This window comes from Triticum urartu, unplaced genomic scaffold (assembly GCF_056163025.1).
Source record: "Triticum urartu cultivar PI428250 unplaced genomic scaffold, HENAU_Tu73 scaffold2, whole genome shotgun sequence".
Lineage (NCBI taxonomy): Eukaryota > Viridiplantae > Streptophyta > Magnoliopsida > Poales > Poaceae > Triticum > Triticum urartu.
Window position 1 is genome coordinate 8,779,578 of NW_028260368.1, and position 10,000 is coordinate 8,789,577.

The window sequence follows — 10,000 nt, forward strand, 5'->3', positions numbered from 1 at the left end:
TGTTGTGTAATTGTTCTATTGTAATTAATTGAATCGGTTCAATTCTTGCCCTCATATTGAAATGAATCGAGATTGATAAGGAGTTAGTTAATGATGTTTGAGCATGTACTTTTTTTGAGTGTCTATTTATTTTCGATTGGTATCTATGGATTGATCACAAGCCGAAACATGGTTAGAGCTCTAATATGTCTTGAACTTATACTGAATTCAATTAATCTAAATCTCGTAACATTTTCTGATCTATTTGATAGTCGCCAATTAAAAGGAGATATTTTCGCAATTTTTGTTATAGCCCTTGCAGCTGCTGAAGCCGCTATTGGACTATCCATTCTTTCTTCCATCCATCGTAATAGGAAATCCACTCGTATCAATCAATCTAATTTATTGAATAATTAGACTTTTGAATAATTAGACATAGAATCCTCTAAACAAAGGCGCACATATTAAAATAAATAGAAATCAATACTATTTTCTTAGTATTATTTGAGAATATCCATTTTTTTTAGTAGATTATTGCATAGTATTCTTTTTCACTTAAATGAATTTTTGTATTTGTAATTCATTGATATTGCAATTTGAATATTGCAATAATTTATATTGAAAAGACGATAGCCAATTTATTGGCTAATTCGAATTCGTCTGTACAATTCGTAAAATTCTTTCTTATTTCTTATTTATTGTTGAAATCCAAAATTAAAGTCTCTTGGCTCTCTTCACGCTTTCTCACAAACAGATTAAAAAATAGATTTTTTTTTTTGAAGTTTGGATAAACCATTGCTTCGTCTGGTGTCTACAATACATATGACTCATTATAGTACTAATTTCATTTTTACCAGATCGAAAAATTTTATGTTGAAAAGAAAAATTTATAGATCCAATGTCACATTCCGTAAAAATTTACGATACATGTATAGGATGCACTCAATGTGTACGAGCTTGTCCAACAGATGTATTAGAAATGATACCCTGGGATGGATGTAAAGCCAAGCAAATTGCTTCCGCGCCGAGAACCGAAGATTGTGTGGGTTGTAAGAGATGTGAATCTGCCTGCCCGACAGATTTTTTAAGTGTCCGCGTTTATTTAGGGCCTGAAACAACACGTAGCATGGCTCTATCTTATTGATACGTTACAAAAAACTTCACTCGAATCGTCTGATTCCTCTTTACCGAAGAAGCCTGTGCTCGAAATAATCGAGCACGGGCTTTTCTGGTCAAAACGTATCTTGTCTTTATCACTTTATCATGAGTTATTTTCCTTGGTTAACAATACTTGTTGTTTTGCCGATATTTGCAGGTTCATTAATTTTCTTTTTACCTCATAAGGGAAACAAAGTCGTTAGGTGGTATACTATATCTATTTGTTTATTAGAATTCCTTCTAATGACTTATGCGTTCTGTTATCATTTCCAACTGGAGGATCCCTTAATCCAATTAAAGGAGGATTATAAATGGATAGATGTCTTCGATTTCCACTGGAGATTGGGAATCGATGGACTTTCATTAGGATCTATTTTATTGACAGGATTTATCACTACTTTAGCTACTTTAGCAGCTTGGCCAATTACACGGAATTCGCGATTATTCTATTTCCTGATGCTCGCAATGTATAGTGGTCAAATAGGATTATTTTCTTCGCGAGACCTTTTACTTTTTTTTATCATGTGGGAGTTAGAATTAATTCCTGTTTACTTACTTTTATCCATGTGGGGGGGGAAGAGGCGTCTATATTCAGCTACAAAGTTTATTTTGTATACTGCAGGCGGTTCCATTTTTTTCTTAATCGGAGTTCTGGGTATGGGCTTATATGGTTCCAACGAACCAGGATTAGATTTGGAAAGATTAATTAATCAATCATACCCTGCAACCTTGGAAATACTTTTATATTTTGGCTTCCTTATTGCTTATGCTGTCAAATTGCCGATTATACCCCTACATACGTGGTTACCAGATACCCATGGGGAAGCACATTATAGTACATGTATGCTTTTAGCGGGAATATTATTAAAGATGGGAGCATATGGATTGATTCGGATCAACATGGAATTGTTACCTCATGCTCATTATCTATTTTCGCCCTGGTTAGTAATAATAGGAGCGATCCAAATAATCTATGCAGCTTCAACTTCTCTTGGTCAACGAAATTTCAAAAAAAGAATAGCTTATTCCTCTGTATCTCACATGGGTTTCATAATTATAGGAATTGGTTCCATAACCAACATTGGACTCAATGGAGCTATTTTACAAATATTATCCCATGGATTTATTGGTGCTACACTTTTTTTCTTGGCAGGAACCGCTTCTGATAGAATGCGTCTTGTTTATCTCGAAGAACTGGGGGGAATATCTATCCCAATGCCTAAAATTTTTACCATGTTTAGTAGCTTTTCAATGGCTTCTCTTGCCTTACCAGGAATGAGTGGTTTTGTCGCAGAATTAGTAGTATTTTTTGGACTAATTACTAGTCCAAAATTTCTGTTAATGCCAAAAACACTAATTACTTTTGTAATGGCAATTGGAATGATATTAACTCCTATTTATTTATTATCTATGTTACGCCAGATGTTCTATGGATACAAGCTATTTAATGTTCCAAACGCAAATTTTGTGGATTCTGGACCACGAGAACTCTTTATTTTAATCTGTATCTTTTTACCAGTAATAGGAATTGGTATTTATCCAGATTTTGTTCTCTCCCTATCCGTTGACAGGGTAGAGGCTCTCTTATCCAATTATTATCCTAAATAGGTTTGCTTTTTTTTACTCGTCTGCTCTATTAATGCAGAAATAAGTAAAAAAAGTATATAATGCAGAAATAAGTAAAAAAGTATAATTAGATCTATCTCGAATTTTTGAGAACCCTTTGATAAGGCGTTCAAGGGGTTCTCAAATAAAACATAAAAGTAAAAACCTTCATTTCATGAAGGTTTTATTTTATGTAATCATTTAGGTGTTAATGTAAACGAACCATAACTATGTAAGCCTATTCCTAATAGATTTATACCAAAATAACAAATCCAAATTATAAGAAATCCTATCAAAGCTATAAGTGCAGAATTCGTACCCTTCCAATTTGGATTTGTTCTACTATGTAAATAAATTGCGAATATGGTCCAAGTAATAAATGCCCAAGTTTCCTTAGGATCCCAATTCCAATAGGATCCCCAGGCCTCATTAGCCCATACTGCTCCACAAAGAATACCTACGGTTAAAAGGGTAAATCCTAGGCTAATGACACGATAACTCCAAGAATCCAAACGCTCCGTTAATTGATATTTGTAATAATTTGGAAATGAAGGGACAGAGGTTCTTTTTAAAGCACTTCTTTTTGCATAAAAATATTTAATATCACTAAAGAAAAATGTTTTATTTAAAACATTTTTTTTCTTTTTAGAAAAGAAATGGAAATTATTTCGAAATCTAATGATTAGAATAGCGGCAGATAATAAGGATCCGCACAAAAGAGTTGCATAGCTTAATAACATCATACTGACATGCATCATTAACCACTGAGATTGTAGAGCAGGTACTAGTATCGTGGATTGATGCATTTCAGTTAAAAGACCCGATGTGGCAAAGCCTTGCGTTAAAATAGTACTTGGCGTAGTTATTGTGCTTAAATCATTTTTAGAGTTCTGTATTTTAGGAATGGTATGAAGAATATACAGGGCCCATGAAAGGAAGATCAATGACTCATATAAATTACTTAATGGAAAATGTCCCGAGGAAGCCCAACGAGAAACTAAGAATCCTGTTATAGAGAAAAAAGTAACTATCATTCCTTTTTCTGACGAATCGCGTAATCCTCCAAGTTCACGAACTAATAAGGTTATAAAATGAATCGTAATCACAATTGAAATCGTTGAGAAAGAGATATGAGTTAGTATATGTTCTAAAGTTGCAAATAGCATAAGGGGAAGGTCCCATTACAAAATTGTAAATTTCGAATTGATTTCTAATCTATTGTATTCTTTTTCAAGAATGCCGCCACTCGGATTCGAACCGAGATGCTTGAGCACTGCTTCCTAAGAGCAGCGTGTCTACCAATTTCACCATGGCGGCTAACTTCAAATAATAGGTAACTTAAAAGAATAATAGCTATTATCTTGGGAATCGTCGATATTGGGAAAGTCCATAAAATTTAGGAACATTAGAGTTTTCATTAAAATAGACTTCGTTTGGTAGTATCGTTTCCATTTTTTTTTTTTACAATAAACTCTTGCTTTGCCCAATAGAAACACAAACACTGCTTGAAAGAGTTGGAACTTCTTTTTTCTAACTTGCAATTATAGAACTAATTTTTTCTAATTAATTTCCCCTTTACATTTTGAAAATTCTTTCAATACAATGAAAAAAATCCAAAAGGGTTTCTATTTAATGATGAAATTAAAATAAAATGGATAAATAGAAAAGGCTTTTTGGATTTTTTAAAAATTTCTAGAATGAAAGTCTTTATGCTCTTATTAATAAGATTTACTAACCTTATGATTTTGGAGAAGATAGGTGGAAGTTGTAAGTCCTATTGTAAGAATACTCCACTTTTCATAATTTTCCTAATAGAATATGAGGATTCTATTAGGAAAATTATGAAAAGTTCATTGATAGGAAAAGAATACTTAGCACACAGTATACCAAACAAAACTTTTTTTTTCTTGTATATATAAGATAAGAGGGGTTTTTTGTTCTAAGAATATTGTACCGAGTAATTCGACACATAAAAGTACATTCAAAGAAGAATCCAAATTATTAAATAATTGGAATTCTTTTTTGATAAGTCAATTCATATTATTCCAAAATCTTATTATTTGTTTGTTGCCCAGAAAAACCCTTTGGTTTTGGATGCTCATTACCGCTCGAAAATGATCTTGATTTTACTAAAGAATAAGATTGTACTATGGAAAAATAAGTCTTTTTCTTCCAAATATTTTTACGAATACGCTTTTTTGACATTGAAGTACGTTTTTTTGGAACTGCCATTCAAAAAGGAAATTACTTTTTTCTAGTTGTATGTGAAAGACATCTATTGCTGCAAATCAATCCTTCTTTCTTCTTTTTATTAGTATTTATACTTAGATACTGAAAGATACTTAAATTTTGAATTATTTTTTACTTCATTTTGTCTAATGCGGATAAGACAACAAGAATTTTTTAACATTTTTTCTTTATATATTTTATACTTTTTTTTTAATAATATAGAATATATAGAAGGGTTTCTCATTTAAATCTATTTATATCTATTTATATATCAAGTATACTCCATATATAGATATATGGTATGGAAGCCTATCCCCCATATAAGATAAGACGGGGGGATAAAAAGAAGGGAAAATGAAAATAGTTAATTAAGTTCAGAATGGTATTCCATAAAGGAAAGGAATTCCAATCAAAACAAAAAATACTGAGTCTCTTAAACAAGACATTCTAAAACTTAGGTAATTTATAGTCATTAGAATTTTAGTTCTATATGAAGTAAGGACTATTCGATAATTTCTTATAAACATAGGTTTTCATTGGAATTCACTCAATCAGTTAATTATGGAACAAGAGAGCTGTTTCATCTTTGTTTTAAAGAAATATAAAAATGAATTATGAATAGAAAGTAAAATGATTCCACTTTTTTTTTTTTATTTTTATAAATATCTTTATTTAGTTAATAAAATAACTTCGTTACCTAGTTATTTTATTAACTTTTTTAATTTAACCAACTAAACCCATTCTTAATTTTTAATTATTTCAATGAGATAAATTTTGGAAAAATTAAGAATTTCAGTATTTTTTCTTATTCTTTTTATTTATTCTTTCAGAAAGAGATAAGAATTGGTTTGGTGAATCGGAAACAATTTTATAGAAAAATTGAAGTAAAAATTGAAGTAAAAATTGCAATTTCTTTTCTTATGGAACATACATATCAATATGCATGGGTAATCCCTCTTCTCCCACTTCCAGTTATTATGTCAATGGGATTTGGCCTTATTCTTATTCCGACAGCAACAAAAAATCTTCGTCGCATATGGGCTTTTCCTAGTGTTTTACTCTTAAGTATAGCTATGGTATTCTCAGTTCAACTGTCTATTCAACAAATAAATGGAAGTTCGATCTATCAATATCTATGGTCTTGGACCGTCAATAATGATTTTTCTTTAGAATTTGGATACTTGATTGACCCACTTACTTCTATTATGTTAATACTAATTACTACTGTAGGAATCCTGGTTCTTATTTATAGTGATGGTTATATGTCTCACGATGAAGGATATTTGAGATTTTTTGTTTATATAAGTTTTTTCAATACTTCCATGTTGGGATTGGTTACTAGCTCCAATTTGATACAAATTTATTTTTTTTGGGAACTCGTGGGAATGTGTTCTTATTTATTGATAGGCTTTTGGTTTACACGACCAATCGCAGCGAGTGCTTGTCAAAAAGCTTTTGTAACTAATCGTGTAGGGGATTTTGGTCTATTATTAGGAATTTTAGGTTTTTTTTGGATAACAGGTAGTTTAGAGTTTAGGGATTTGTTCAAAATAGCTAATAACTGGATTCCTAATAATGGAATTAACTCTTTACTTACTACTTTGTGTGCTTTTTTATTATTCCTTGGTGCAGTTGCGAAATCCGCACAATTCCCTCTTCACGTATGGTTACCCGATGCTATGGAAGGGCCCACTCCTATTTCGGCTCTTATACACGCAGCAACTATGGTTGCTGCGGGAATTTTTCTTCTAGCTCGACTTCTTCCTCTTTTCATATCTTTACCTTTGATAATGAGTTTTATTTCTTTAGTAGGTACAATAACACTATTCTTAGGAGCTACTTTAGCTCTTGCTCAGAGAGATATTAAAAGAAGCTTAGCCTATTCTACAATGTCTCAATTGGGTTATATGATGTTAGCTCTAGGTATAGGTTCTTATCAAGCTGCTTTATTCCATTTGATCACTCATGCTTATTCAAAAGCTTTATTGTTCTTGGGATCCGGATCCGTTATTCATTCAATGGAACCTCTTGTTGGATATTCACCAGATAAAAGTCAAAATATGGTTCTTATGGGCGGTTTAAGAAAATACATTCCAATCACAAGAACTACTTTTTTATGGGGTACACTTTCTCTTTGTGGTATTCCACCTCTTGCTTGCTTCTGGTCCAAAGATGAAATCCTTAGTAATAGTTGGTTGTATTCGCCCTTTTTTGGAATAATAGCCTCCTTTACTGCAGGATTAACTGCCTTTTATATGTTTCGGATATATTTACTTACATTTGATGGGTATTTGCGTGTTCATTTTCAAAATTACAGTAGCACTAAAGAGAGTTCCTTGTATTCAATATCCTTATGGGGAAAAAGGATACCCAAAGGAGTGAATAGGGATTTCGTTTTATCAACAACGAAGAGTGGAGTTTCTTTTTTTTCACAAAATATACCAAAAATTCAAGGTAATACAAGAAATAGGATAGGATCCTTTACTACGTCTTTTGGGGCTAAAAAAACTTTTGCCTATCCGCATGAAACGGGAAATACTATGTTATTTCCTCTTCTTATATTACTACTTTTCACTTTGTTCATTGGATTCATAGGAATCTCTTTTGATAATGGAGGAATTGGTAATGGAATAGCAGAGTTAACCATATTATCAAAGTGGTTAACTCCCTCAATAAACTTTACCCAGGAAAGTTCTAATTCTTTTGTAAATTCATATGAATTTATTACTAATGCAATTTCTTCTGTAAGTCTAGCTATCTTTGGTTTATTCATAGCATATATCTTCTATGGATCCGCTTATTCTTTTTTTCAGAATTTGGATTTAATAAACTCTTTTTACAAAGGAAATCCTAAAAAAGAATTTTTAGATCAAGTAAAAAAAAATATATACAGTTGGTCATATAATCGTGGTTATATAGATATTTTCTATACTAGGGTCTTTACCCTCGGTATAAGAGGGTTAACCGAACTCACGGAGTTTTTTGATAAGGGTGTTATTGATGGAATTACCAATGGAGTGGGTCTTGCTAGTTTTTGTATAGGAGAGGAAATTAAATATGTAGGGGGAGGTCGAATCTCGTCTTATTTATTCTTTTTTTTATGTTATGTATCTGTGTTTTTATTCTTTTTTCTTTCTTAAGTTAAGGAATTTACAACAAGTCTCTTGCAAAAATAACTATCCTATCCCCTTTCTACAATCTCTCTATATCCTTGTTACATAAGGTAAGTATTGTATAATAGTTCGGTTTTCCGCGATTTTTTCCATTCCTCTGTGTAAATACCCTAATATGGGTTCACAATCAATAACATCCTCACCATCGAGAGTAACGATCAGTCGAAGAACACCATGCATTGATGGGTGTTGAGGGCCCATATTGACTATCATGAGATCTTTTCTTGTAAGCGGTAGACTCATATCCTTTCTTCCTTAATTCATTATTCCATGAAAATGGATTATTCCATGAATTCCTCAAAGCGAGGCTCATCAAAATGAAAAATCTAAGACTACTATAAGACTACTAAAAAAATAATAAAACAAGAAAAAAATTTGAACGATTAAATTACTGCTCCCGAATATTCAACTGACCGATTAATTTCTTATAACGTACTCTATTTTTCTTTGCCAAATAAGCCAGCAAACGTCGACGTTTTCCCAAAAGTCTTCGTAGACCTCTTTCCGATGAAAAATCTTTTTTGTGTAATTCCAAATGTGAAGCAAGTCTCCGTATCTTATTGGTGAAACTGAATACTTGAAATTCAACAGAACCCCTGTTTTCTTCTTTTTCTTCTTTAACCATAAATCCAAAAATTTTTCTACCTCCTTTCTTTTTCATGTATTTTTCTGATCAGGAAAAATACAAAATTATGTCAGTTATTTTGAAGTTATTCTAATCTCGTACACACACAAATTTGCAATTATTCATCTACTACTGGAATTTGGATTTATTTTATCGATGCAAATTGGATTTGGATAGAAGGGTACATTCTTTCTAATATTTTAGATAGAAGAAATGTTTCTTCTATCTAAAATATTAGAAAGAATTTTGCTGATTTATTTATTGCTATATGCAATTTATGGAATTGATACACCATTTAATTGATATCATTTAGCAAAATGAAACACAGCATATGCATCCATCTTTTGGCTCGAGAATTTCACGGGATAGAGATATGGTATAAGAAATAGACTATTAAGTAACTCTAAATGAATTGTGGATACATCTGTATCCTTAACATACTGAAACGATTGTCATTATTCGTATCAAACCAATAGCGATTCATACAAGCTAAATCTTCTAATCAATGGTGGGCCAATAATGAATTTTTTTGCATATGTATTAAGACGCTTGGCCTGATTTCGAAATTGTCCAGAGTTTTATATGTTGTTTTCATTGCAAAATGATGGGTCTCCTTCCATAACTTTCCAATTACGAGTACGAGAATTGAAAGACATGAAAATTCTCAATTCTCTACGGCGTCTAGTAGATAGAAACAAGAAAATCAGAAGAATCTTTCTCTCTATTCACTATCATTCCGCGTCTTCGACTTCTATTAGTTTCTTTTCTTCTTTAATGCAATAGCTATAGTTTGATATAAGAATCCATTTCTCAAAGTAATGGAAACCATTCTCTTATAGGAAATGGTTCGAAAATCGCTATTCCACCTTTTAGGTATCGTGAAAAGTGATACCTGTGAAGATCGTGCATTTCAGTCAAATTCAGATCCGTTTTTCGAGTCCATGATATAATATAACCAAATTGGATAGATCTTCCACCTGTTTAGCTAAGAAAGAATAGATACAGAGGTGGATAATAGATCGATATGAAGATCATGAGCTGCCCCATAATGAAATCGCCAGTAGTCGCGAATATCTCCTTCTTCCCTAATCCAAGATTGGAGAAAGAAGATCTAAGAGGGACCTATGGAGAATGTAGTCAGAAATCCATAATAGAGTCCGACCACAACGACCGAATTAATTATCCTCATCGAGAAACTTAGACTACTAAATAGAAAAGATTTGAAAATCAT

General features: G+C 32.0%; 1 long non-coding RNA gene and 1 other non-coding gene across 2 annotated transcripts in view; both read right to left on the reverse strand.

Moving 5' to 3' along the window:
- Positions 1-10,000, reverse strand: part of LOC147952739 (uncharacterized) — a 142,184-nt gene that overhangs the window by 80,564 nt on the left and 51,620 nt on the right. The window lies entirely within an intron of this gene.
- On the reverse strand, positions 3,980-4,059 carry TRNAL-UAG (transfer RNA leucine (anticodon UAG)). The gene has a single exon. It is a non-coding gene; the product is annotated as a tRNA-Leu (tRNA).